Raw genomic sequence first — 24,407 nt, forward strand, 5'->3', positions numbered from 1 at the left:
ACACTTTGATCTTAGCCAGAAGAGGCCGAGAAGCGATAAAGGGGCTCCCTCCGGGGCCGGGGTCGTCAGTGGACCGGTCCGGGCGGCAAAGGTTGCGGGCAGAGCGACAACGACCCCCCTACCCCCGGCCCCTCTCTACTAGTGGAAGCGTCGATCGCAGGCAGCGGCCAAGGAGGGCCGCCCGCCCGCCTCCGTCATCCAGCTAATGAGACCAACGAACGGTCCATCCAGCCGAGCGGACCGAACCGAAAGCGAACGAAAGCAAAGCCAGCAACAACTAAGTAAAGGGAAGTAAGGACCAACAAAGTCGTTTAGTTTAGTAGTAAGATCAAAGTAGTAGTCAGTCTGTTTTTGGGATTGCGTTTTCTGACTCTTTCCCGAGCGAGCTGGGGTCAGAATCGGGGCTGTTAACTCCTGGAGGCAGTGCAATACCAGGCCAACCCGTGGAGAAGGGGGAGCAAGCTCCTAACCCTTGACCGAGTTCCAAAAATCAGTTTAATATCGTGATCCCTCCATGCGAGGGACCTATCAGATATTAAGCTGATAAGAACAGATACTACACTTTGATCTTAGCCAGAAGAGGCCGAGAAGCGATAAAGGGGCTCCCTCCGGGGCCGGGGTCGTCAGTGGACCGGTCCGGGCGGCAAAGGTTGCGGGCAGAGCGACAACGACCCCCCTACCCCCGGCCCCTCTCTACTAGTGGAAGCGTCGATCGCAGGCAGCGGCCAAGGAGGGCCGCCCGCCCGCCTCCGTCATCCAGCTAATGAGACCAACGAACGGTCCATCCAGCCGAGCGGACCGAACCGAAAGCGAACGAAAGCAAAGCCAGCAACAACTAAGTAAAGGGAAGTAAGGACCAACAAAGTCGTTTAGTTTAGTAGTAAGATCAAAGTAGTAGTCAGTCTGTTTTTGGGATTGCGTTTTCTGACTCTTTCCCGAGCGAGCTGGGGTCAGAATCGGGGCTGTTAACTCCTGGAGGCAGTGCAATACCAGGCCAACCCGTGGAGAAGGGGGAGCAAGCTCCTAACCCTTGACCGAGTTCCAAAAATCAGTTTAATATCGTGATCCCTCCATGCGAGGGACCTATCAGATATTAAGCTGATAAGAACAGATACTACACTTTGATCTTAGCCAGAAGAGGCCGAGAAGCGATAAAGGGGCTCCCTCCGGGGCCGGGGTCGTCAGTGGACCGGTCCGGGCGGCAAAGGTTGCGGGCAGAGCGACAACGACCCCCCTACCCCCGGCCCCTCTCTACTAGTGGAAGCGTCGATCGCAGGCAGCGGCCAAGGAGGGCCGCCCGCCCGCCTCCGTCATCCAGCTAATGAGACCAACGAACGGTCCATCCAGCCGAGCGGACCGAACCGAAAGCGAACGAAAGCAAAGCCAGCAACAACTAAGTAAAGGGAAGTAAGGACCAACAAAGTCGTTTAGTTTAGTAGTAAGATCAAAGTAGTAGTCAGTCTGTTTTTGGGATTGCGTTTTCTGACTCTTTCCCGAGCGAGCTGGGGTCAGAATCGGGGCTGTTAACTCCTGGAGGCAGTGCAATACCAGGCCAACCCGTGGAGAAGGGGGAGCAAGCTCCTAACCCTTGACCGAGTTCCAAAAATCAGTTTAATATCGTGATCCCTCCATGCGAGGGACCTATCAGATATTAAGCTGATAAGAACAGATACTACACTTTGATCTTAGCCAGAAGAGGCCGAGAAGCGATAAAGGGGCTCCCTCCGGGGCCGGGGTCGTCAGTGGACCGGTCCGGGCGGCAAAGGTTGCGGGCAGAGCGACAACGACCCCCCTACCCCCGGCCCCTCTCTACTAGTGGAAGCGTCGATCGCAGGCAGCGGCCAAGGAGGGCCGCCCGCCCGCCTCCGTCATCCAGCTAATGAGACCAACGAACGGTCCATCCAGCCGAGCGGACCGAACCGAAAGCGAACGAAAGCAAAGCCAGCAACAACTAAGTAAGAAAGGGAAGTAAGGACCAACAAAGTCGTTTAGTTTAGTAGTAAGATCAAAGTAGTAGTCAGTCTGTTTTTGGGATTGCGTTTTCTGACTCTTTCCCGAGCGAGCTGGGGTCAGAATCGGGGCTGTTAACTCCTGGAGGCAGTGCAATACCAGGCCAACCCGTGGAGAAGGGGGAGCAAGCTCCTAACCCTTGACCGAGTTCCAAAAATCAGTTTAATATCGTGATCCCTCCATGCGAGGGACCTATCAGATATTAAGCTGATAAGAACAGATACTACACTTTGATCTTAGCCAGAAGAGGCCGAGAAGCGATAAAGGGGCTCCCTCCGGGGCCGGGGTCGTCAGTGGACCGGTCCGGGCGGCAAAGGTTGCGGGCAGAGCGACAACGACCCCCCTACCCCCGGCCCCTCTCTACTAGTGGAAGCGTCGATCGCAGGCAGCGGCCAAGGAGGGCCGCCCGCCCGCCTCCGTCATCCAGCTAATGAGACCAACGAACGGTCCATCCAGCCGAGCGGACCGAACCGAAAGCGAACGAAAGCAAAGCCAGCAACAACTAAGTAAAGGGAAGTAAGGACCAACAAAGTCGTTTAGTTTAGTAGTAAGATCAAAGTAGTAGTCAGTCTGTTTTTGGGATTGCGTTTTCTGACTCTTTCCCGAGCGAGCTGGGGTCAGAATCGGGGCTGTTAACTCCTGGAGGCAGTGCAATACCAGGCCAACCCGTGGAGAAGGGGGAGCAAGCTCCTAACCCTTGACCGAGTTCCAAAAATCAGTTTAATATCGTGATCCCTCCATGCGAGGGACCTATCAGATATTAAGCTGATAAGAACAGATACTACACTTTGATCTTAGCCAGAAGAGGCCGAGAAGCGATAAAGGGGCTCCCTCCGGGGCCGGGGTCGTCAGTGGACCGGTCCGGGCGGCAAAGGTTGCGGGCAGAGCGACAACGACCCCCCTACCCCCGGCCCCTCTCTACTAGTGGAAGCGTCGATCGCAGGCAGCGGCCAAGGAGGGCCGCCCGCCCGCCTCCGTCATCCAGCTAATGAGACCAACGAACGGTCCATCCAGCCGAGCGGACCGAACCGAAAGCGAACGAAAGCAAAGCCAGCAACAACTAAGTAAAGGGAAGTAAGGACCAACAAAGTCGTTTAGTTTAGTAGTAAGATCAAAGTAGTAGTCAGTCTGTTTTTGGGATTGCGTTTTCTGACTCTTTCCCGAGCGAGCTGGGGTCAGAATCGGGGCTGTTAACTCCTGGAGGCAGTGCAATACCAGGCCAACCCGTGGAGAAGGGGGAGCAAGCTCCTAACCCTTGACCGAGTTCCAAAAATCAGTTTAATATCGTGATCCCTCCATGCGAGGGACCTATCAGATATTAAGCTGATAAGAACAGATACTACACTTTGATCTTAGCCAGAAGAGGCCGAGAAGCGATAAAGGGGCTCCCTCCGGGGCCGGGGTCGTCAGTGGACCGGTCCGGGCGGCAAAGGTTGCGGGCAGAGCGACAACGACCCCCCTACCCCCGGCCCCTCTCTACTAGTGGAAGCGTCGATCGCAGGCAGCGGCCAAGGAGGGCCGCCCGCCCGCCTCCGTCATCCAGCTAATGAGACCAACGAACGGTCCATCCAGCCGAGCGGACCGAACCGAAAGCGAACGAAAGCAAAGCCAGCAACAACTAAGTAAAGGGAAGTAAGGACCAACAAAGTCGTTTAGTTTAGTAGTAAGATCAAAGTAGTAGTCAGTCTGTTTTTGGGATTGCGTTTTCTGACTCTTTCCCGAGCGAGCTGGGGTCAGAATCGGGGCTGTTAACTCCTGGAGGCAGTGCAATACCAGGCCAACCCGTGGAGAAGGGGGAGCAAGCTCCTAACCCTTGACCGAGTTCCAAAAATCAGTTTAATATCGTGATCCCTCCATGCGAGGGACCTATCAGATATTAAGCTGATAAGAACAGATACTACACTTTGATCTTAGCCAGAAGAGGCCGAGAAGCGATAAAGGGGCTCCCTCCGGGGCCGGGGTCGTCAGTGGACCGGTCCGGGCGGCAAAGGTTGCGGGCAGAGCGACAACGACCCCCCTACCCCCGGCCCCTCTCTACTAGTGGAAGCGTCGATCGCAGGCAGCGGCCAAGGAGGGCCGCCCGCCCGCCTCCGTCATCCAGCTAATGAGACCAACGAACGGTCCATCCAGCCGAGCGGACCGAACCGAAAGCGAACGAAAGCAAAGCCAGCAACAACTAAGTAAAGGGAAGTAAGGACCAACAAAGTCGTTTAGTTTAGTAGTAAGATCAAAGTAGTAGTCAGTCTGTTTTTGGGATTGCGTTTTCTGACTCTTTCCCGAGCGAGCTGGGGTCAGAATCGGGGCTGTTAACTCCTGGAGGCAGTGCAATACCAGGCCAACCCGTGGAGAAGGGGGAGCAAGCTCCTAACCCTTGACCGAGTTCCAAAAATCAGTTTAATATCGTGATCCCTCCATGCGAGGGACCTATCAGATATTAAGCTGATAAGAACAGATACTACACTTTGATCTTAGCCAGAAGAGGCCGAGAAGCGATAAAGGGGCTCCCTCCGGGGCCGGGGTCGTCAGTGGACCGGTCCGGGCGGCAAAGGTTGCGGGCAGAGCGACAACGACCCCCCTACCCCCGGCCCCTCTCTACTAGTGGAAGCGTCGATCGCAGGCAGCGGCCAAGGAGGGCCGCCCGCCCGCCTCCGTCATCCAGCTAATGAGACCAACGAACGGTCCATCCAGCCGAGCGGACCGAACCGAAAGCGAACGAAAGCAAAGCCAGCAACAACTAAGTAAAGGGAAGTAAGGACCAACAAAGTCGTTTAGTTTAGTAGTAAGATCAAAGTAGTAGTCAGTCTGTTTTTGGGATTGCGTTTTCTGACTCTTTCCCGAGCGAGCTGGGGTCAGAATCGGGGCTGTTAACTCCTGGAGGCAGTGCAATACCAGGCCAACCCGTGGAGAAGGGGGAGCAAGCTCCTAACCCTTGACCGAGTTCCAAAAATCAGTTTAATATCGTGATCCCTCCATGCGAGGGACCTATCAGATATTAAGCTGATAAGAACAGATACTACACTTTGATCTTAGCCAGAAGAGGCCGAGAAGCGATAAAGGGGCTCCCTCCGGGGCCGGGGTCGTCAGTGGACCGGTCCGGGCGGCAAAGGTTGCGGGCAGAGCGACAACGACCCCCCTACCCCCGGCCCCTCTCTACTAGTGGAAGCGTCGATCGCAGGCAGCGGCCAAGGAGGGCCGCCCGCCCGCCTCCGTCATCCAGCTAATGAGACCAACGAACGGTCCATCCAGCCGAGCGGACCGAACCGAAAGCGAACGAAAGCAAAGCCAGCAACAACTAAGTAAAGGGAAGTAAGGACCAACAAAGTCGTTTAGTTTAGTAGTAAGATCAAAGTAGTAGTCAGTCTGTTTTTGGGATTGCGTTTTCTGACTCTTTCCCGAGCGAGCTGGGGTCAGAATCGGGGCTGTTAACTCCTGGAGGCAGTGCAATACCAGGCCAACCCGTGGAGAAGGGGGAGCAAGCTCCTAACCCTTGACCGAGTTCCAAAAATCAGTTTAATATCGTGATCCCTCCATGCGAGGGACCTATCAGATATTAAGCTGATAAGAACAGATACTACACTTTGATCTTAGCCAGAAGAGGCCGAGAAGCGATAAAGGGGCTCCCTCCGGGGCCGGGGTCGTCAGTGGACCGGTCCGGGCGGCAAAGGTTGCGGGCAGAGCGACAACGACCCCCCTACCCCCGGCCCCTCTCTACTAGTGGAAGCGTCGATCGCAGGCAGCGGCCAAGGAGGGCCGCCCGCCCGCCTCCGTCATCCAGCTAATGAGACCAACGAACGGTCCATCCAGCCGAGCGGACCGAACCGAAAGCGAACGAAAGCAAAGCCAGCAACAACTAAGTAAAGGGAAGTAAGGACCAACAAAGTCGTTTAGTTTAGTAGTAAGATCAAAGTAGTAGTCAGTCTGTTTTTGGGATTGCGTTTTCTGACTCTTTCCCGAGCGAGCTGGGGTCAGAATCGGGGCTGTTAACTCCTGGAGGCAGTGCAATACCAGGCCAACCCGTGGAGAAGGGGGAGCAAGCTCCTAACCCTTGACCGAGTTCCAAAAATCAGTTTAATATCGTGATCCCTCCATGCGAGGGACCTATCAGATATTAAGCTGATAAGAACAGATACTACACTTTGATCTTAGCCAGAAGAGGCCGAGAAGCGATAAAGGGGCTCCCTCCGGGGCCGGGGTCGTCAGTGGACCGGTCCGGGCGGCAAAGGTTGCGGGCAGAGCGACAACGACCCCCCTACCCCCGGCCCCTCTCTACTAGTGGAAGCGTCGATCGCAGGCAGCGGCCAAGGAGGGCCGCCCGCCCGCCTCCGTCATCCAGCTAATGAGACCAACGAACGGTCCATCCAGCCGAGCGGACCGAACCGAAAGCGAACGAAAGCAAAGCCAGCAACAACTAAGTAAAGGGAAGTAAGGACCAACAAAGTCGTTTAGTTTAGTAGTAAGATCAAAGTAGTAGTCAGTCTGTTTTTGGGATTGCGTTTTCTGACTCTTTCCCGAGCGAGCTGGGGTCAGAATCGGGGCTGTTAACTCCTGGAGGCAGTGCAATACCAGGCCAACCCGTGGAGAAGGGGGAGCAAGCTCCTAACCCTTGACCGAGTTCCAAAAATCAGTTTAATATCGTGATCCCTCCATGCGAGGGACCTATCAGATATTAAGCTGATAAGAACAGATACTACACTTTGATCTTAGCCAGAAGAGGCCGAGAAGCGATAAAGGGGCTCCCTCCGGGGCCGGGGTCGTCAGTGGACCGGTCCGGGCGGCAAAGGTTGCGGGCAGAGCGACAACGACCCCCCTACCCCCGGCCCCTCTCTACTAGTGGAAGCGTCGATCGCAGGCAGCGGCCAAGGAGGGCCGCCCGCCCGCCTCCGTCATCCAGCTAATGAGACCAACGAACGGTCCATCCAGCCGAGCGGACCGAACCGAAAGCGAACGAAAGCAAAGCCAGCAACAACTAAGTAAAGGGAAGTAAGGACCAACAAAGTCGTTTAGTTTAGTAGTAAGATCAAAGTAGTAGTCAGTCTGTTTTTGGGATTGCGTTTTCTGACTCTTTCCGAGCGAGCTGGGGTCAGAATCGGGGCTGTTAACTCCTGGAGGCAGTGCAATACCAGGCCAACCCGTGGAGAAGGGGGAGCAAGCTCCTAACCCTTGACCGAGTTCCAAAAATCAGTTTAATATCGTGATCCCTCCATGCGAGGGACCTATCAGATATTAAGCTGATAAGAACAGATACTACACTTTGATCTTAGCCAGAAGAGGCCGAGAAGCGATAAAGGGGCTCCCTCCGGGGCCGGGGTCGTCAGTGGACCGGTCCGGGCGGCAAAGGTTGCGGGCAGAGCGACAACGACCCCCCTACCCCCGGCCCCTCTCTACTAGTGGAAGCGTCGATCGCAGGCAGCGGCCAAGGAGGGCCGCCCGCCCGCCTCCGTCATCCAGCTAATGAGACCAACGAACGGTCCATCCAGCCGAGCGGACCGAACCGAAAGCGAACGAAAGCAAAGCCAGCAACAACTAAGTAAAGGGAAGTAAGGACCAACAAAGTCGTTTAGTTTAGTAGTAAGATCAAAGTAGTAGTCAGTCTGTTTTTGGGATTGCGTTTTCTGACTCTTTCCCGAGCGAGCTGGGGTCAGAATCGGGGCTGTTAACTCCTGGAGGCAGTGCAATACCAGGCCAACCCGTGGAGAAGGGGGAGCAAGCTCCTAACCCTTGACCGAGTTCCAAAAATCAGTTTAATATCGTGATCCCTCCATGCGAGGGACCTATCAGATATTAAGCTGATAAGAACAGATACTACACTTTGATCTTAGCCAGAAGAGGCCGAGAAGCGATAAAGGGGCTCCCTCCGGGGCCGGGGTCGTCAGTGGACCGGTCCGGGCGGCAAAGGTTGCGGGCAGAGCGACAACGACCCCCCTACCCCCGGCCCCTCTCTACTAGTGGAAGCGTCGATCGCAGGCAGCGGCCAAGGAGGGCCGCCCGCCCGCCTCCGTCATCCAGCTAATGAGACCAACGAACGGTCCATCCAGCCGAGCGGACCGAACCGAAAGCGAACGAAAGCAAAGCCAGCAACAACTAAGTAAAGGGAAGTAAGGACCAACAAAGTCGTTTAGTTTAGTAGTAAGATCAAAGTAGTAGTCAGTCTGTTTTTGGGATTGCGTTTTCTGACTCTTTCCCGAGCGAGCTGGGGTCAGAATCGGGGCTGTTAACTCCTGGAGGCAGTGCAATACCAGGCCAACCCGTGGAGAAGGGGGAGCAAGCTCCTAACCCTTGACCGAGTTCCAAAAATCAGTTTAATATCGTGATCCCTCCATGCGAGGGACCTATCAGATATTAAGCTGATAAGAACAGATACTACACTTTGATCTTAGCCAGAAGAGGCCGAGAAGCGATAAAGGGGCTCCCTCCGGGGCCGGGGTCGTCAGTGGACCGGTCCGGGCGGCAAAGGTTGCGGGCAGAGCGACAACGACCCCCCTACCCCCGGCCCCTCTCTACTAGTGGAAGCGTCGATCGCAGGCAGCGGCCAAGGAGGGCCGCCCGCCCGCCTCCGTCATCCAGCTAATGAGACCAACGAACGGTCCATCCAGCCGAGCGGACCGAACCGAAAGCGAACGAAAGCAAAGCCAGCAACAACTAAGTAAAGGGAAGTAAGGACCAACAAAGTCGTTTAGTTTAGTAGTAAGATCAAAGTAGTAGTCAGTCTGTTTTTGGGATTGCGTTTTCTGACTCTTTCCCGAGCGAGCTGGGGTCAGAATCGGGGCTGTTAACTCCTGGAGGCAGTGCAATACCAGGCCAACCCGTGGAGAAGGGGGAGCAAGCTCCTAACCCTTGACCGAGTTCCAAAAATCAGTTTAATATCGTGATCCCTCCATGCGAGGGACCTATCAGATATTAAGCTGATAAGAACAGATACTACACTTTGATCTTAGCCAGAAGAGGCCGAGAAGCGATAAAGGGGCTCCCTCCGGGGCCGGGGTCGTCAGTGGACCGGTCCGGGCGGCAAAGGTTGCGGGCAGAGCGACAACGACCCCCCTACCCCCGGCCCCTCTCTACTAGTGGAAGCGTCGATCGCAGGCAGCGGCCAAGGAGGGCCGCCCGCCCGCCTCCGTCATCCAGCTAATGAGACCAACGAACGGTCCATCCAGCCGAGCGGACCGAACCGAAAGCGAACGAAAGCAAAGCCAGCAACAACTAAGTAAAGGGAAGTAAGGACCAACAAAGTCGTTTAGTTTAGTAGTAAGATCAAAGTAGTAGTCAGTCTGTTTTTGGGATTGCGTTTTCTGACTCTTTCCCGAGCGAGCTGGGGTCAGAATCGGGGCTGTTAACTCCTGGAGGCAGTGCAATACCAGGCCAACCCGTGGAGAAGGGGGAGCAAGCTCCTAACCCTTGACCGAGTTCCAAAAATCAGTTTAATATCGTGATCCCTCCATGCGAGGGACCTATCAGATATTAAGCTGATAAGAACAGATACTACACTTTGATCTTAGCCAGAAGAGGCCGAGAAGCGATAAAGGGGCTCCCTCCGGGGCCGGGGTCGTCAGTGGACCGGTCCGGGCGGCAAAGGTTGCGGGCAGAGCGACAACGACCCCCCTACCCCCGGCCCCTCTCTACTAGTGGAAGCGTCGATCGCAGGCAGCGGCCAAGGAGGGCCGCCCGCCCGCCTCCGTCATCCAGCTAATGAGACCAACGAACGGTCCATCCAGCCGAGCGGACCGAACCGAAAGCGAACGAAAGCAAAGCCAGCAACAACTAAGTAAAGGGAAGTAAGGACCAACAAAGTCGTTTAGTTTAGTAGTAAGATCAAAGTAGTAGTCAGTCTGTTTTTGGGATTGCGTTTTCTGACTCTTTCCCGAGCGAGCTGGGGTCAGAATCGGGGCTGTTAACTCCTGGAGGCAGTGCAATACCAGGCCAACCCGTGGAGAAGGGGGAGCAAGCTCCTAACCCTTGACCGAGTTCCAAAAATCAGTTTAATATCGTGATCCCTCCATGCGAGGGACCTATCAGATATTAAGCTGATAAGAACAGATACTACACTTTGATCTTAGCCAGAAGAGGCCGAGAAGCGATAAAGGGGCTCCCTCCGGGGCCGGGGTCGTCAGTGGACCGGTCCGGGCGGCAAAGGTTGCGGGCAGAGCGACAACGACCCCCCTACCCCCGGCCCCTCTCTACTAGTGGAAGCGTCGATCGCAGGCAGCGGCCAAGGAGGGCCGCCCGCCCGCCTCCGTCATCCAGCTAATGAGACCAACGAACGGTCCATCCAGCCGAGCGGACCGAACCGAAAGCGAACGAAAGCAAAGCCAGCAACAACTAAGTAAAGGGAAGTAAGGACCAACAAAGTCGTTTAGTTTAGTAGTAAGATCAAAGTAGTAGTCAGTCTGTTTTTGGGATTGCGTTTTCTGACTCTTTCCCGAGCGAGCTGGGGTCAGAATCGGGGCTGTTAACTCCTGGAGGCAGTGCAATACCAGGCCAACCCGTGGAGAAGGGGGAGCAAGCTCCTAACCCTTGACCGAGTTCCAAAAATCAGTTTAATATCGTGATCCCTCCATGCGAGGGACCTATCAGATATTAAGCTGATAAGAACAGATACTACACTTTGATCTTAGCCAGAAGAGGCCGAGAAGCGATAAAGGGGCTCCCTCCGGGGCCGGGGTCGTCAGTGGACCGGTCCGGGCGGCAAAGGTTGCGGGCAGAGCGACAACGACCCCCCTACCCCCGGCCCCTCTCTACTAGTGGAAGCGTCGATCGCAGGCAGCGGCCAAGGAGGGCCGCCCGCCCGCCTCCGTCATCCAGCTAATGAGACCAACGAACGGTCCATCCAGCCGAGCGGACCGAACCGAAAGCGAACGAAAGCAAAGCCAGCAACAACTAAGTAAAGGGAAGTAAGGACCAACAAAGTCGTTTAGTTTAGTAGTAAGATCAAAGTAGTAGTCAGTCTGTTTTTGGGATTGCGTTTTCTGACTCTTTCCCGAGCGAGCTGGGGTCAGAATCGGGGCTGTTAACTCCTGGAGGCAGTGCAATACCAGGCCAACCCGTGGAGAAGGGGGAGCAAGCTCCTAACCCTTGACCGAGTTCCAAAAATCAGTTTAATATCGTGATCCCTCCATGCGAGGGACCTATCAGATATTAAGCTGATAAGAACAGATACTACACTTTGATCTTAGCCAGAAGAGGCCGAGAAGCGATAAAGGGGCTCCCTCCGGGGCCGGGGTCGTCAGTGGACCGGTCCGGGCGGCAAAGGTTGCGGGCAGAGCGACAACGACCCCCCTACCCCCGGCCCCTCTCTACTAGTGGAAGCGTCGATCGCAGGCAGCGGCCAAGGAGGGCCGCCCGCCCGCCTCCGTCATCCAGCTAATGAGACCAACGAACGGTCCATCCAGCCGAGCGGACCGAACCGAAAGCGAACGAAAGCAAAGCCAGCAACAACTAAGTAAAGGGAAGTAAGGACCAACAAAGTCGTTTAGTTTAGTAGTAAGATCAAAGTAGTAGTCAGTCTGTTTTTGGGATTGCGTTTTCTGACTCTTTCCCGAGCGAGCTGGGGTCAGAATCGGGGCTGTTAACTCCTGGAGGCAGTGCAATACCAGGCCAACCCGTGGAGAAGGGGGAGCAAGCTCCTAACCCTTGACCGAGTTCCAAAAATCAGTTTAATATCGTGATCCCTCCATGCGAGGGACCTATCAGATATTAAGCTGATAAGAACAGATACTACACTTTGATCTTAGCCAGAAGAGGCCGAGAAGCGATAAAGGGGCTCCCTCCGGGGCCGGGGTCGTCAGTGGACCGGTCCGGGCGGCAAAGGTTGCGGGCAGAGCGACAACGACCCCCCTACCCCCGGCCCCTCTCTACTAGTGGAAGCGTCGATCGCAGGCAGCGGCCAAGGAGGGCCGCCCGCCCGCCTCCGTCATCCAGCTAATGAGACCAACGAACGGTCCATCCAGCCGAGCGGACCGAACCGAAAGCGAACGAAAGCAAAGCCAGCAACAACTAAGTAAAGGGAAGTAAGGACCAACAAAGTCGTTTAGTTTAGTAGTAAGATCAAAGTAGTAGTCAGTCTGTTTTTGGGATTGCGTTTTCTGACTCTTTCCCGAGCGAGCTGGGGTCAGAATCGGGGCTGTTAACTCCTGGAGGCAGTGCAATACCAGGCCAACCCGTGGAGAAGGGGGAGCAAGCTCCTAACCCTTGACCGAGTTCCAAAAATCAGTTTAATATCGTGATCCCTCCATGCGAGGGACCTATCAGATATTAAGCTGATAAGAACAGATACTACACTTTGATCTTAGCCAGAAGAGGCCGAGAAGCGATAAAGGGGCTCCCTCCGGGGCCGGGGTCGTCAGTGGACCGGTCCGGGCGGCAAAGGTTGCGGGCAGAGCGACAACGACCCCCCTACCCCCGGCCCCTCTCTACTAGTGGAAGCGTCGATCGCAGGCAGCGGCCAAGGAGGGCCGCCCGCCCGCCTCCGTCATCCAGCTAATGAGACCAACGAACGGTCCATCCAGCCGAGCGGACCGAACCGAAAGCGAACGAAAGCAAAGCCAGCAACAACTAAGTAAAGGGAAGTAAGGACCAACAAAGTCGTTTAGTTTAGTAGTAAGATCAAAGTAGTAGTCAGTCTGTTTTTGGGATTGCGTTTTCTGACTCTTTCCCGAGCGAGCTGGGGTCAGAATCGGGGCTGTTAACTCCTGGAGGCAGTGCAATACCAGGCCAACCCGTGGAGAAGGGGGAGCAAGCTCCTAACCCTTGACCGAGTTCCAAAAATCAGTTTAATATCGTGATCCCTCCATGCGAGGGACCTATCAGATATTAAGCTGATAAGAACAGATACTACACTTTGATCTTAGCCAGAAGAGGCCGAGAAGCGATAAAGGGGCTCCCTCCGGGGCCGGGGTCGTCAGTGGACCGGTCCGGGCGGCAAAGGTTGCGGGCAGAGCGACAACGACCCCCCTACCCCCGGCCCCTCTCTACTAGTGGAAGCGTCGATCGCAGGCAGCGGCCAAGGAGGGCCGCCCGCCCGCCTCCGTCATCCAGCTAATGAGACCAACGAACGGTCCATCCAGCCGAGCGGACCGAACCGAAAGCGAACGAAAGCAAAGCCAGCAACAACTAAGTAAAGGGAAGTAAGGACCAACAAAGTCGTTTAGTTTAGTAGTAAGATCAAAGTAGTAGTCAGTCTGTTTTTGGGATTGCGTTTTCTGACTCTTTCCCGAGCGAGCTGGGGTCAGAATCGGGGCTGTTAACTCCTGGAGGCAGTGCAATACCAGGCCAACCCGTGGAGAAGGGGGAGCAAGCTCCTAACCCTTGACCGAGTTCCAAAAATCAGTTTAATATCGTGATCCCTCCATGCGAGGGACCTATCAGATATTAAGCTGATAAGAACAGATACTACACTTTGATCTTAGCCAGAAGAGGCCGAGAAGCGATAAAGGGGCTCCCTCCGGGGCCGGGGTCGTCAGTGGACCGGTCCGGGCGGCAAAGGTTGCGGGCAGAGCGACAACGACCCCCCTACCCCCGGCCCCTCTCTACTAGTGGAAGCGTCGATCGCAGGCAGCGGCCAAGGAGGGCCGCCCGCCCGCCTCCGTCATCCAGCTAATGAGACCAACGAACGGTCCATCCAGCCGAGCGGACCGAACCGAAAGCGAACGAAAGCAAAGCCAGCAACAACTAAGTAAAGGGAAGTAAGGACCAACAAAGTCGTTTAGTTTAGTAGTAAGATCAAAGTAGTAGTCAGTCTGTTTTTGGGATTGCGTTTTCTGACTCTTTCCCGAGCGAGCTGGGGTCAGAATCGGGGCTGTTAACTCCTGGAGGCAGTGCAATACCAGGCCAACCCGTGGAGAAGGGGGAGCAAGCTCCTAACCCTTGACCGAGTTCCAAAAATCAGTTTAATATCGTGATCCCTCCATGCGAGGGACCTATCAGATATTAAGCTGATAAGAACAGATACTACACTTTGATCTTAGCCAGAAGAGGCCGAGAAGCGATAAAGGGGCTCCCTCCGGGGCCGGGGTCGTCAGTGGACCGGTCCGGGCGGCAAAGGTTGCGGGCAGAGCGACAACGACCCCCCTACCCCCGGCCCCTCTCTACTAGTGGAAGCGTCGATCGCAGGCAGCGGCCAAGGAGGGCCGCCCGCCCGCCTCCGTCATCCAGCTAATGAGACCAACGAACGGTCCATCCAGCCGAGCGGACCGAACCGAAAGCGAACGAAAGCAAAGCCAGCAACAACTAAGTAAAGGGAAGTAAGGACCAACAAAGTCGTTTAGTTTAGTAGTAAGATCAAAGTAGTAGTCAGTCTGTTTTTGGGATTGCGTTTTCTGACTCTTTCCCGAGCGAGCTGGGGTCAGAATCGGGGCTGTTAACTCCTGGAGGCAGTGCAATACCAGGCCAACCCGTGGAGAAGGGGGAGCAAGCTCCTAACCCTTGACCGAGTTCCAAAAATCAGTTTAATATCGTGATCCCTCCATGCGAGGGACCTATCAGATATTAAGCTGATAAGAACAGATACTACACTTTGATCTTAGCCAGAAGAGGCCGAGAAGCGATAAAGGGGCTCCCTCCGGGGCCGGGGTCGTCAGTGGACCGGTCCGGGCGGCAAAGGTTGCGGGCAGAGCGACAACGACCCCCCTACCCCCGGCCCCTCTCTACTAGTGGAAGCGTCGATCGCAGGCAGCGGCCAAGGAGGGCCGCCCGCCCGCCTCCGTCATCCAGCTAATGAGACCAACGAACGGTCCATCCAGCCGAGCGGACCGAACCGAAAGCGAACGAAAGCAAAGCCAGCAACAACTAAGTAAAGGGAAGTAAGGACCAACAAAGTCGTTTAGTTTAGTAGTAAGATCAAAGTAGTAGTCAGTCTGTTTTTGGGATTGCGTTTTCTGACTCTTTCCCGAGCGAGCTGGGGTCAGAATCGGGGCTGTTAACTCCTGGAGGCAGTGCAATACCAGGCCAACCCGTGGAGAAGGGGGAGCAAGCTCCTAACCCTTGACCGAGTTCCAAAAATCAGTTTAATATCGTGATCCCTCCATGCGAGGGACCTATCAGATATTAAGCTGATAAGAACAGATACTACACTTTGATCTTAGCCAGAAGAGGCCGAGAAGCGATAAAGGGGCTCCCTCCGGGGCCGGGGTCGTCAGTGGACCGGTCCGGGCGGCAAAGGTTGCGGGCAGAGCGACAACGACCCCCCTACCCCCGGCCCCTCTCTACTAGTGGAAGCGTCGATCGCAGGCAGCGGCCAAGGAGGGCCGCCCGCCCGCCTCCGTCATCCAGCTAATGAGACCAACGAACGGTCCATCCAGCCGAGCGGACCGAACCGAAAGCGAACGAAAGCAAAGCCAGCAACAACTAAGTAAAGGGAAGTAAGGACCAACAAAGTCGTTTAGTTTAGTAGTAAGATCAAAGTAGTAGTCAGTCTGTTTTTGGGATTGCGTTTTCTGACTCTTTCCCGAGCGAGCTGGGGTCAGAATCGGGGCTGTTAACTCCTGGAGGCAGTGCAATACCAGGCCAACCCGTGGAGAAGGGGGAGCAAGCTCCTAACCCTTGACCGAGTTCCAAAAATCAGTTTAATATCGTGATCCCTCCATGCGAGGGACCTATCAGATATTAAGCTGATAAGAACAGATACTACACTTTGATCTTAGCCAGAAGAGGCCGAGAAGCGATAAAGGGGCTCCCTCCGGGGCCGGGGTCGTCAGTGGACCGGTCCGGGCGGCAAAGGTTGCGGGCAGAGCGACAACGACCCCCCTACCCCCGGCCCCTCTCTACTAGTGGAAGCGTCGATCGCAGGCAGCGGCCAAGGAGGGCCGCCCGCCCGCCTCCGTCATCCAGCTAATGAGACCAACGAACGGTCCATCCAGCCGAGCGGACCGAACCGAAAGCGAACGAAAGCAAAGCCAGCAACAACTAAGTAAAGGGAAGTAAGGACCAACAAAGTCGTTTAGTTTAGTAGTAAGATCAAAGTAGTAGTCAGTCTGTTTTTGGGATTGCGTTTTCTGACTCTTTCCCGAGCGAGCTGGGGTCAGAATCGGGGCTGTTAACTCCTGGAGGCAGTGCAATACCAGGCCAACCCGTGGAGAAGGGGGAGCAAGCTCCTAACCCTTGACCGAGTTCCAAAAATCAGTTTAATATCGTGATCCCTCCATGCGAGGGACCTATCAGATATTAAGCTGATAAGAACAGATACTACACTTTGATCTTAGCCAGAAGAGGCCGAGAAGCGATAAAGGGGCTCCCTCCGGGGCCGGGGTCGTCAGTGGACCGGTCCGGGCGGCAAAGGTTGCGGGCAGAGCGACAACGACCCCCCTACCCCCGGCCCCTCTCTACTAGTGGAAGCGTCGATCGCAGGCAGCGGCCAAGGAGGGCCGCCCGCCCGCCTCCGTCATCCAGCTAATGAGACCAACGAACGGTCCATCCAGCCGAGCGGACCGAACCGAAAGCGAACGAAAGCAAAGCCAGCAACAACTAAGTAAAGGGAAGTAAGGACCAACAAAGTCGTTTAGTTTAGTAGTAAGATCAAAGTAGTAGTCAGTCTGTTTTTGGGATTGCGTTTTCTGACTCTTTCCCGAGCGAGCTGGGGTCAGAATCGGGGCTGTTAACTCCTGGAGGCAGTGCAATACCAGGCCAACCCGTGGAGAAGGGGGAGCAAGCTCCTAACCCTTGACCGAGTTCCAAAAATCAGTTTAATATCGTGATCCCTCCATGCGAGGGACCTATCAGATATTAAGCTGATAAGAACAGATACTACACTTTGATCTTAGCCAGAAGAGGCCGAGAAGCGATAAAGGGGCTCCCTCCGGGGCCGGGGTCGTCAGTGGACCGGTCCGGGCGGCAAAGGTTGCGGGCAGAGCGACAACGACCCCCCTACCCCCGGCCCCTCTCTACTAGTGGAAGCGTCGATCGCAGGCAGCGGCCAAGGAGGGCCGCCCGCCCGCCTCCGTCATCCAGCTAATGAGACCAACGAACGGTCCATCCAGCCGAGCGGACCGAACCGAAAGCGAACGAAAGCAAAGCCAGCAACAACTAAGTAAAGGGAAGTAAGGACCAACAAAGTCGTTTAGTTTAGTAGTAAGATCAAAGTAGTAGTCAGTCTGTTTTTGGGATTGCGTTTTCTGACTCTTTCCCGAGCGAGCTGGGGTCAGAATCGGGGCTGTTAACTCCTGGAGGCAGTGCAATACCAGGCCAACCCGTGGAGAAGGGGGAGCAAGCTCCTAACCCTTGACCGAGTTCCAAAAATCAGTTTAATATCGTGATCCCTCCATGCGAGGGACCTATCAGATATTAAGCTGATAAGAACAGATACTACACTTTGATCTTAGCCAGAAGAGGCCGAGAAGCGATAAAGGGGCTCCCTCCGGGGCCGGGGTCGTCAGTGGACCGGTCCGGGCGGCAAAGGTTGCGGGCAGAGCGACAACGACCCCCCTACCCCCGGCCCCTCTCTACTAGTGGAAGCGTCGATCGCAGGCAGCGGCCAAGGAGGGCCGCCCGCCCGCCTCCGTCATCCAGCTAATGAGACCAACGAACGGTCCATCCAGCCGAGCGGACCGAACCGAAAGCGAACGAAAGCAAAGCCAGCAACAACTAAGTAAAGGGAAGTAAGGACCAACAAAGTCGTTTAGTTTAGTAGTAAGATCAAAGTAGTAGTCAGTCTGTTTTTGGGATTGCGTTTTCTGACTCTTTCCCGAGCGAGCTGGGGTCAGAATCGGGGCTGTTAACTCCTGGAGGCAGTGCAATACCAGGCCAACCCGTGGAGAAGGGGGAGCAAGCTCCTAACCCTTGACCGAGTTCCAAAAATCAGTTTAATATCGTGATCCCTCCATGCGAGGGACCTATCAGATATTAAGCTGATAAGAACAGATACTACACTTTGATCTTAGCCAGAAGAGGCCGAGAAGCGATGGTATTTAGTCGTATCGGCCCCGGACTTGGCATTATCTACTACCAAGCCCTCATTTGGGGTCCGATACAACTTAGGCACAAAGGCCAGTAAGGGGGTGGTGGGGAAGAAAACGGGACTTTGCTAAATCTGCTAGCTAAACTTGCGTTGAAAAGCAAGTTTTTATTTAGAAGACCCTATACTAGACTCTATCATAACACATCCGCCTACATTCTTACCAGGACCTACTTAAAATAGACAGCTCCCCAGCTTATCGGGATGGCGGGCGACATTCGTACTGTGAAAAAGAAAAACATTTATTTACAAAAAACCAAAACAACATAATATTTACAAACTTAGGTATTTTTTTTTTTTTTTTTTTTTTTTTTTTTTTTTTTTTTTTTTTTTTTTTTTTATATATATATATATGGGGGTGAGATGATGGGGAGGGGGGCAAACTAATAATACACCCAAAAAGAAAGAAAAAGAAAACAACTTAATAGAATGCCTATGGGGGCGGGTTAGTAAGGGGACCCTCCCTACCTAACGGCTGGTCTGTCGTATGAAACGCCCACTGTCTTCCGGTCCACTTCCCCCGGGGGGAAAGGGTGAAAGCAAGCAGGTCGTTCCCTAGGGGGGAGTGGAGGAAATAGGGACTTGTAAGAAAAATAGATTAGGGTCGGGGTTAACAGGGATGGATGGCGTCTTCCAAGATAATGTACGTAAAGGATGCAATCGGGCCGAGGACAAAAAAAAACTGGTGGACTTTGGGCATCTTTGGAAGCTCTCCTAGTGCCAATCTAACAAAAAACAAAGATCTACAGGGGACAGGATCAAACTCACATTCACCCTAGTCTAGGCCCTAAATAAAGCACATGCTTTCCACTCTAGGTGGTTACTCCGCCTAACTAGCAAACCTACTTCTACCCATGATTACGGGGTAAACCCCGTATTAACATATGAGGGGCTGGGTTCCGAGTGCACGACAATCGAAACTTCAGCACCTCCAGACGAATACTACTAGGGTGGAAACACAAGCTCATACCTAGCTCCTCGTCGGATGCACAAACTAGTGTTGTGCACCCATCTCCTATCAAAGTCGATGCGGGGCAACCTTTTCCAATCACATCTGATTTTTATTTTAAGTTGGTGCTTAAAATAAAGGACCAGATCCTGATCGGAAACAGATCGCCCCTCATAGACAATGTTCAGACGTGTAACCCACGTCACTAATCTAGCTACAGCCAGTATCGCCAGAAACACCGCCCGTTTCTCCCTGATAAACGGCGGGTCCACATTGTCAACCACGTACGCCAAATCAAGTGGCACCGACCGCTCGGGGTCGATGCGAGCCGTTACCCCTTCGACATACCTCCAGAGACTCCGTACCCCGCTGCAAAGAAAGAACGCGTGTTCACGCGTCTCGTCCTCGTTCTCATCGTTGCAGCGTGGGCACGGGGGATAATAATACTCGCGATCCCTAAAATCCCTGGCAAGTCGGTCGAAGAGAGGCAACGCATCCCGGACTAGCCTCCACGTTATCGAAAACTCTGCATTATTTATGTAGCTACTGGCAGGCGCCCAACTCCAAAGCGAGAGAACTTCCCCCCTCGACAGATGTAGCCGCTCCACCAGCGGGTCGTTTGCGGTACCCTCCACTAAATCCTCATATAGCCTCCACCTAGGCCGTGCAAGGTCACTGGACCCCGGCAATGCCCTAAGGGCGGCTCGGCATTCGGTCAGGAAGCGCCCTTCCCCCGCTGGTCGACGGCGACCTTCGGCGGCGGGGTCGGTTAACAGCCGTGGGAAAGCGTGCTCCACGGCTGGTACCCAGGGTGCCTCCTCTATCAGTGTCCGACTTAGGAACGCCAGTCTTTCTGCGTTTTGATGGCTGCGCAGATCAGGCATCCCCAAGCCTCCCTCGCTAAGCTTCTGCGTACAGACCTGTCTACGGACATACGGCTTTCCTCCCTTCCAGAGCAGTCGGAAAAGGAGTCGCTCTAAAGCCTTACAGCGGTCCGCAGGCAGGGGAAGAACAGATAACCGGTAAAGGATCAACGGAAACACGTAAGTGGCGCATGCCTCCGCACGACCCTTCAAGGACAATCTCCTTCGAATCCAAGTTCCGACAGCGGACTCGACCTTCGTCTGTACCTCCGACCAATTTCTGTCCAGCTGGAGATCCGGCCCGAACCACACACCGAGGATCTTAACCGGGCCATCAGTCCAGCCGAACGCACCTGGAAGCGAGTTTACCCCGGTCCAGGCGCTCAACCGCAGACCGACGGACTTGCTGCGATTGATTACGGCCCCTGTGACAACTTCGTACTCAGCGATCGCCTCTATCACCGCTTCGATGTCGTTACGACTGGCTGCGAAAACGGTGACGTCATCAGCGTACGCGGACACCCTGGCAACTCGGCCGCCAGGTAGAGCAATGCCGCGTAGGACTGGTCTCGCCGCCTCGTCCCTTAATTTGCGAAGGAAGGGCTCCAACGCCAGGACATAGAGCAGAGGCGACAGCGGACAGCCCTGCCGTACCGACCGGGAGACCCCAAAGGACTCCGACAACCTACCGTTGACTTGCACCACCACCGCGGGGTCACGATACAGGGCGGAGATCCACTTGCGGAAGTCCGGACCAAAGCCGGCGGCCTCCACAACAGCCCTCAGGAACCCATGGTCCACCCTATCGAACGCCTTGGACTGATCTAAATTGATCAGCGCGGCTTCAGTGTCGTCTTCTAATCCCTCTATTATCGTGCGAACCAAGTGCAGATTGTTTTGAATTGTTCGACCCTTCACAGCGTAGTTCTGATCCGGTTCGACCAACTCGTCGATAACGACCTGCAGACGGTTCGCAAGAATACGGGCCAAAATCTTAAAATCTGCGTTAAGCAGAGTTATGGGCCTATAATCATCTAGGTTCCCCCCTCCATGTTGGTTTCCCTTCTTCAGAAGCGTGACCACTCCTTTGGTTACCTGCCTCGGGATCGAATCCTGGGCAAACCAGTGGTTAAACACGCCCGTCAAAAGGGGCACAAACATGGGCGACAGCCTCAAGTACAGTTCGTAGGGCAAACCATCGAGCCCCGGAGATTTGTTGTGGCCAACCTGCTTCAACGCAGTAATGACCTCACGCTCCGTAACCACCCCCTCGCAACTAGCCGCTCGGGCCGCAGTAAGGCGGGGCGAGCCAGCTAAATAGCTGCCAAACTCCTGGCCGCGGAGTCTGGGTAGTTTGGTGAAGCGCTCCTCCAAATGTTGCCGAAACCCATTGCAGATCTCCCGCGTCGATACGAGAGAACGTCCTTCCAGGTTTTTCACCTCCCGAATGTACCCATCCGAGCCGCGTCTTAAAGCGGCCCCACGCTCAACAGCGTCAACGTTCACGGCTTCGTTGGAGACTCTATTTAACCTAGCCCTAACTACTTGACCTTCATATCGCTCGCTAGCCAAGCGACTGAGGTCCCCCTTAATTAGTGCTAGATCTAGGGAATCCCCCCCTGCCACCGCCCGGGTCAATCTATCCTCTAGGTGCTTTTTGGTCCGTGCCCTAGTTAAAGCGAGGCTTTGGCTATATTGGACACAAAAATGCCTAATGGTCACCTTAAGATTAACCCACCATCTACTCCCGGTAACCGCCCCCACTAACTCCCTCTGAATTAGTGTTGTCAGCTGCTCCCGGAAGTCGACCGACTCCAACAAGGAGGCGTTCATCTTCCAGTAGCCAGCCAACCTAGGCCTATTACCTAACTTCAAACGGGCCAACACGAGTTTGTGGTCCGAATGACCTAACCAGTGGAACGTGGGACAAGATAGAAAATCTACGTCGCCCCTTCTAATTAACATCCTGTCCAAGTATGTACTTGGACTGGAGGCCGCACTAGTATGCCACGTCCACATCTCCCTCCCGGGGTGATCTAGACGAAACCTGTCGACCAGATCGCACGAGGCCATCAGGTCAGACAGGCTGCTATCACACCTACCCTGCCCGCTAGGCCCCCCGACCTTATCTAACTTGGGGTCCAGGATGGCATTCCAGTCCCCCATTAAAACTACCCGCTCCGGACCCGAAGAGAGAAACCCCTCCACCCGCCGAAAAAAGGAAACCCTCTCGGTTTGGATGTTGGGCGCGTAAACTGCCATGATCCGGAACGCGCTGCTGCTAACGGCAACATCGACCACGACCAGCCTCCCATGAGCGTCCGCATGAACAAGTGTAACCGTCGCAGATAGGGTGCGACTTACTAGCACAGAAACCCCCCGGCTCTGGAGACTGCCATATGCTGAGTAAACGTTAAAATCGTTCACCAGCACATCGCAGTCCCCAGCCCCAACAAAGTGGGTCTCCTGAATTGCAGCTATGTCTACCTCAAGGGCCATGAGGTCCCTCAGCACGCGAGAAGCCTTGCTTCGAGACCTCATGCCCCTCGCATTCAAACTAGCTAGGTTTAAGCTTGTAGCCATGTTTCCCTACCTAGTAATATTCCTCTAACAAGGGTCTGAAATCCTCGGGGGAAAGGGCGTCAAAGGTCTGCCCAAGACTGCCCGTAAGCAGGACAGGCGTAAGCCGCCCGTCTTTGGCCAGACCTCCCACGTCCAGAGGGAACGACAACTTTAGAGCTCTATAAAAGGAGGGGTGAACATATATCGGGACCCTCCCTTCACACCGCTTCTCAACCTGTTCTAAGGATGGGTGCTCCCCGTCCACCAACTTCAAGCCCGGGAACGCGGTTTTGCCCTCTTCTATCATTCTCCAGAGGGCCTTCGCCCGCCCACCCCTGTTCGGCCTTACGAATGTTATGATGTGCGGCGCATCCTCGAAATTCCTGGGGTCAGTGACATCCTTCCCCTCGACGGTTTTTAGGTTTTCCAAGACACGCAGGTATTTTCTTTGTGTGCCGCTTATGTCCCCCACCGCCTCATTCACTTCACACAGACGGACCCCCGGCCAGAATGGACACTTTCTGGTTTTTTCCTTCCTGGGGCCCGCCTGGTCTTTGCTTCCAGCGTCTACGTCCTTCTGAGGTGGAGCCACTGTATCCTGCTCCGGGGTGTTGGTTTGGGTTGGGGTGGGCCGAGCGTCCTCTGGGGCAACTGGTGTTGGAGGCTCAGCAATCTGCTGCTCTGCTGTTTCCTGCGTTTCCGTGACCATCTCTTCCTCCTTCAGGGCCTTCTGCGGGGGAGACTTCTTCTGTGGCTCTTCGGCGTCCTCCTTTCGCTCCTTCTTCTCTGCATGTTTTTCTGGAGCTTCGCCATCTTCTCCTTCCGATTCCGAAGAGCTTGGTCTCAATTTCCGTTTGGTGGTCGTCGCCGTTGATCTTGCTGGGGCTGGAGGGGCCACTGCTTCCTTCTTTTTCCCCCTCCTGGCGACGACCTTGCTCCAAACTCCGCCCTCTACCTGTTCTTTACCCTTCTTCTGCTCGTCTTTAGAGTCCTCCGCTGGTTTTGCCCCCGTCTTTGGCTGCTCTGTCTCTCTTTTCTGCGGACAGAAACGGGCCACGTGCCCGGGCTTCATGCAATGCCAGCAATAAGGCCTTCTCCCCTCTACTATAACTGCCATTTGCCAACCCTCACACGTCAACTGCGCTGGGATCCTATGAAAATTCTCCCGGTTCACTCTCATTTGTATTTTGTACGACCCAGTCTGGATGTTCTTGGGTCCCTTGGTCGGTAAGATCTCCTCCACTTCTCCATACTGGGCCAGGGTGGCTCCCAGCTGATCTGCTCCAATGAAGCACGGAACCCCGAGCACCGTCACACCAGCTCTCCTTTTAGATAGGTACTCGGGGCGGAGCCTCAGGTTCTTCCATATGATGTCTCCACCGGCCAACTTCTCTGCTTCCTCCTTCGATGGTAGTAAGAGGTCCCAAGTGGCGTGGAATTTCCTCACCAAGTACTGTGCCGGGATGTTCAGCTCACTTAACACCTCGCACATCCTTTCCAGGGGCACGCCGGTTAGCCCTTTTCCACTCGCGTCCAGGGTCACCAAGGAGACGGTTCTGAGCCTGATTTCTTCCAGTGCCCCTGGAACTATCGCTAGCTTGTTCCCGCTCACGTATTCTTTGAACTTTCCTTCCAATAGTTCTTGGTAATACTTTGGGGACTTCTTCTCCTTCCTCTGGCTCCTCTGGCTCCACACATTTTCCCCCGACGCTACCGATGTTACTGTGCTGGTCTGGGTCGTCACCTTTGCTGCTGCCTCCTGTCCGGGTGGAATTGGGGAGCAGTCACTACTCTGTGTGAGGGCTGGCCATTCGAAAAGGCTGACTGGCGTCTCTTCTCCAGACCCCCCCAGACCCGGGGAGCGCCCATCCACAATGATCACTTCTTCTGATCTACTTCTTCTTATTCCCTCAACGATATCTTTAACCGGGCTAGCCCTGGCCGACTGGGATCTTGTCAGAGGAACACTGTGTTCCTCCTCCAAGACCCACCACTTCTTCCCTGATCGCGTCGTTTTTTCTACCCGCTCGCGGACCATCTTTGTGTCGCTTTTTGGGGTGGCGACACCCAACTCCACGTTACTGGG

At 54.7% G+C, this 24,407-nt stretch overlaps 32 non-coding genes across 32 annotated transcripts; all 32 read right to left on the reverse strand.

The window, feature by feature from the left end:
* Positions 1–394: 394 nt before the first annotated feature.
* On the reverse strand, positions 395–595 carry LOC145275413 (U2 spliceosomal RNA). The gene has a single exon (XR_013867243.1). It is a non-coding gene; the product is annotated as a U2 spliceosomal RNA (small nuclear RNA).
* A 357-nt stretch (positions 596–952) lies between these two features.
* Positions 953–1,153, reverse strand: LOC145275414 (U2 spliceosomal RNA). The gene has a single exon (XR_013867244.1). It is a non-coding gene; the product is annotated as a U2 spliceosomal RNA (small nuclear RNA).
* Positions 1,154–1,510: 357 nt separating this feature from the next.
* LOC145275415 (U2 spliceosomal RNA) lies at positions 1,511–1,711 on the reverse strand. The gene has a single exon (XR_013867245.1). It is a non-coding gene; the product is annotated as a U2 spliceosomal RNA (small nuclear RNA).
* Positions 1,712–2,071: 360 nt separating this feature from the next.
* On the reverse strand, positions 2,072–2,272 carry LOC145275416 (U2 spliceosomal RNA). The gene has a single exon (XR_013867246.1). It is a non-coding gene; the product is annotated as a U2 spliceosomal RNA (small nuclear RNA).
* Positions 2,273–2,629: 357 nt separating this feature from the next.
* On the reverse strand, positions 2,630–2,830 carry LOC145275417 (U2 spliceosomal RNA). Its single transcript, XR_013867247.1, has one exon. It is a non-coding gene; the product is annotated as a U2 spliceosomal RNA (small nuclear RNA).
* A 357-nt stretch (positions 2,831–3,187) lies between these two features.
* LOC145275418 (U2 spliceosomal RNA) lies at positions 3,188–3,388 on the reverse strand. The gene has a single exon (XR_013867248.1). It is a non-coding gene; the product is annotated as a U2 spliceosomal RNA (small nuclear RNA).
* A 357-nt stretch (positions 3,389–3,745) lies between these two features.
* Positions 3,746–3,946, reverse strand: LOC145275420 (U2 spliceosomal RNA). The gene has a single exon (XR_013867250.1). It is a non-coding gene; the product is annotated as a U2 spliceosomal RNA (small nuclear RNA).
* Positions 3,947–4,303: 357 nt separating this feature from the next.
* LOC145275422 (U2 spliceosomal RNA) lies at positions 4,304–4,504 on the reverse strand. Its single transcript, XR_013867251.1, has one exon. It is a non-coding gene; the product is annotated as a U2 spliceosomal RNA (small nuclear RNA).
* A 357-nt stretch (positions 4,505–4,861) lies between these two features.
* On the reverse strand, positions 4,862–5,062 carry LOC145275423 (U2 spliceosomal RNA). The gene has a single exon (XR_013867252.1). It is a non-coding gene; the product is annotated as a U2 spliceosomal RNA (small nuclear RNA).
* Positions 5,063–5,419: 357 nt separating this feature from the next.
* Positions 5,420–5,620, reverse strand: LOC145275424 (U2 spliceosomal RNA). Its single transcript, XR_013867253.1, has one exon. It is a non-coding gene; the product is annotated as a U2 spliceosomal RNA (small nuclear RNA).
* Positions 5,621–5,977: 357 nt separating this feature from the next.
* Positions 5,978–6,178, reverse strand: LOC145275425 (U2 spliceosomal RNA). The gene has a single exon (XR_013867254.1). It is a non-coding gene; the product is annotated as a U2 spliceosomal RNA (small nuclear RNA).
* Positions 6,179–6,535: 357 nt separating this feature from the next.
* Positions 6,536–6,736, reverse strand: LOC145275426 (U2 spliceosomal RNA). The gene has a single exon (XR_013867255.1). It is a non-coding gene; the product is annotated as a U2 spliceosomal RNA (small nuclear RNA).
* A 356-nt stretch (positions 6,737–7,092) lies between these two features.
* On the reverse strand, positions 7,093–7,293 carry LOC145275427 (U2 spliceosomal RNA). The gene has a single exon (XR_013867256.1). It is a non-coding gene; the product is annotated as a U2 spliceosomal RNA (small nuclear RNA).
* Positions 7,294–7,650: 357 nt separating this feature from the next.
* On the reverse strand, positions 7,651–7,851 carry LOC145275428 (U2 spliceosomal RNA). The gene has a single exon (XR_013867257.1). It is a non-coding gene; the product is annotated as a U2 spliceosomal RNA (small nuclear RNA).
* Positions 7,852–8,208: 357 nt separating this feature from the next.
* Positions 8,209–8,409, reverse strand: LOC145275429 (U2 spliceosomal RNA). Its single transcript, XR_013867258.1, has one exon. It is a non-coding gene; the product is annotated as a U2 spliceosomal RNA (small nuclear RNA).
* A 357-nt stretch (positions 8,410–8,766) lies between these two features.
* LOC145275430 (U2 spliceosomal RNA) lies at positions 8,767–8,967 on the reverse strand. The gene has a single exon (XR_013867259.1). It is a non-coding gene; the product is annotated as a U2 spliceosomal RNA (small nuclear RNA).
* A 357-nt stretch (positions 8,968–9,324) lies between these two features.
* On the reverse strand, positions 9,325–9,525 carry LOC145275433 (U2 spliceosomal RNA). The gene has a single exon (XR_013867261.1). It is a non-coding gene; the product is annotated as a U2 spliceosomal RNA (small nuclear RNA).
* A 357-nt stretch (positions 9,526–9,882) lies between these two features.
* On the reverse strand, positions 9,883–10,083 carry LOC145275434 (U2 spliceosomal RNA). The gene has a single exon (XR_013867262.1). It is a non-coding gene; the product is annotated as a U2 spliceosomal RNA (small nuclear RNA).
* Positions 10,084–10,440: 357 nt separating this feature from the next.
* LOC145275435 (U2 spliceosomal RNA) lies at positions 10,441–10,641 on the reverse strand. The gene has a single exon (XR_013867263.1). It is a non-coding gene; the product is annotated as a U2 spliceosomal RNA (small nuclear RNA).
* A 357-nt stretch (positions 10,642–10,998) lies between these two features.
* On the reverse strand, positions 10,999–11,199 carry LOC145275436 (U2 spliceosomal RNA). Its single transcript, XR_013867264.1, has one exon. It is a non-coding gene; the product is annotated as a U2 spliceosomal RNA (small nuclear RNA).
* A 357-nt stretch (positions 11,200–11,556) lies between these two features.
* On the reverse strand, positions 11,557–11,757 carry LOC145275437 (U2 spliceosomal RNA). The gene has a single exon (XR_013867265.1). It is a non-coding gene; the product is annotated as a U2 spliceosomal RNA (small nuclear RNA).
* A 357-nt stretch (positions 11,758–12,114) lies between these two features.
* LOC145275439 (U2 spliceosomal RNA) lies at positions 12,115–12,315 on the reverse strand. The gene has a single exon (XR_013867267.1). It is a non-coding gene; the product is annotated as a U2 spliceosomal RNA (small nuclear RNA).
* Positions 12,316–12,672: 357 nt separating this feature from the next.
* Positions 12,673–12,873, reverse strand: LOC145275440 (U2 spliceosomal RNA). The gene has a single exon (XR_013867268.1). It is a non-coding gene; the product is annotated as a U2 spliceosomal RNA (small nuclear RNA).
* Positions 12,874–13,230: 357 nt separating this feature from the next.
* On the reverse strand, positions 13,231–13,431 carry LOC145275441 (U2 spliceosomal RNA). The gene has a single exon (XR_013867269.1). It is a non-coding gene; the product is annotated as a U2 spliceosomal RNA (small nuclear RNA).
* Positions 13,432–13,788: 357 nt separating this feature from the next.
* On the reverse strand, positions 13,789–13,989 carry LOC145275442 (U2 spliceosomal RNA). The gene has a single exon (XR_013867270.1). It is a non-coding gene; the product is annotated as a U2 spliceosomal RNA (small nuclear RNA).
* A 357-nt stretch (positions 13,990–14,346) lies between these two features.
* Positions 14,347–14,547, reverse strand: LOC145275444 (U2 spliceosomal RNA). Its single transcript, XR_013867271.1, has one exon. It is a non-coding gene; the product is annotated as a U2 spliceosomal RNA (small nuclear RNA).
* A 357-nt stretch (positions 14,548–14,904) lies between these two features.
* LOC145275446 (U2 spliceosomal RNA) lies at positions 14,905–15,105 on the reverse strand. The gene has a single exon (XR_013867273.1). It is a non-coding gene; the product is annotated as a U2 spliceosomal RNA (small nuclear RNA).
* A 357-nt stretch (positions 15,106–15,462) lies between these two features.
* LOC145275447 (U2 spliceosomal RNA) lies at positions 15,463–15,663 on the reverse strand. The gene has a single exon (XR_013867274.1). It is a non-coding gene; the product is annotated as a U2 spliceosomal RNA (small nuclear RNA).
* Positions 15,664–16,020: 357 nt separating this feature from the next.
* On the reverse strand, positions 16,021–16,221 carry LOC145275448 (U2 spliceosomal RNA). The gene has a single exon (XR_013867275.1). It is a non-coding gene; the product is annotated as a U2 spliceosomal RNA (small nuclear RNA).
* A 357-nt stretch (positions 16,222–16,578) lies between these two features.
* On the reverse strand, positions 16,579–16,779 carry LOC145275449 (U2 spliceosomal RNA). The gene has a single exon (XR_013867276.1). It is a non-coding gene; the product is annotated as a U2 spliceosomal RNA (small nuclear RNA).
* A 357-nt stretch (positions 16,780–17,136) lies between these two features.
* Positions 17,137–17,337, reverse strand: LOC145275450 (U2 spliceosomal RNA). The gene has a single exon (XR_013867277.1). It is a non-coding gene; the product is annotated as a U2 spliceosomal RNA (small nuclear RNA).
* Positions 17,338–17,694: 357 nt separating this feature from the next.
* On the reverse strand, positions 17,695–17,895 carry LOC145275451 (U2 spliceosomal RNA). Its single transcript, XR_013867278.1, has one exon. It is a non-coding gene; the product is annotated as a U2 spliceosomal RNA (small nuclear RNA).
* Positions 17,896–24,407: the final 6,512 nt, after the last annotated feature.

This window comes from Euprymna scolopes, unplaced genomic scaffold (genome assembly GCF_053919585.1).
Source record: "Euprymna scolopes isolate OS-2025 unplaced genomic scaffold, ASM5391958v1 sca7, whole genome shotgun sequence".
NCBI classification, from domain to species: Eukaryota; Metazoa; Mollusca; class Cephalopoda; order Sepiida; family Sepiolidae; genus Euprymna; species Euprymna scolopes.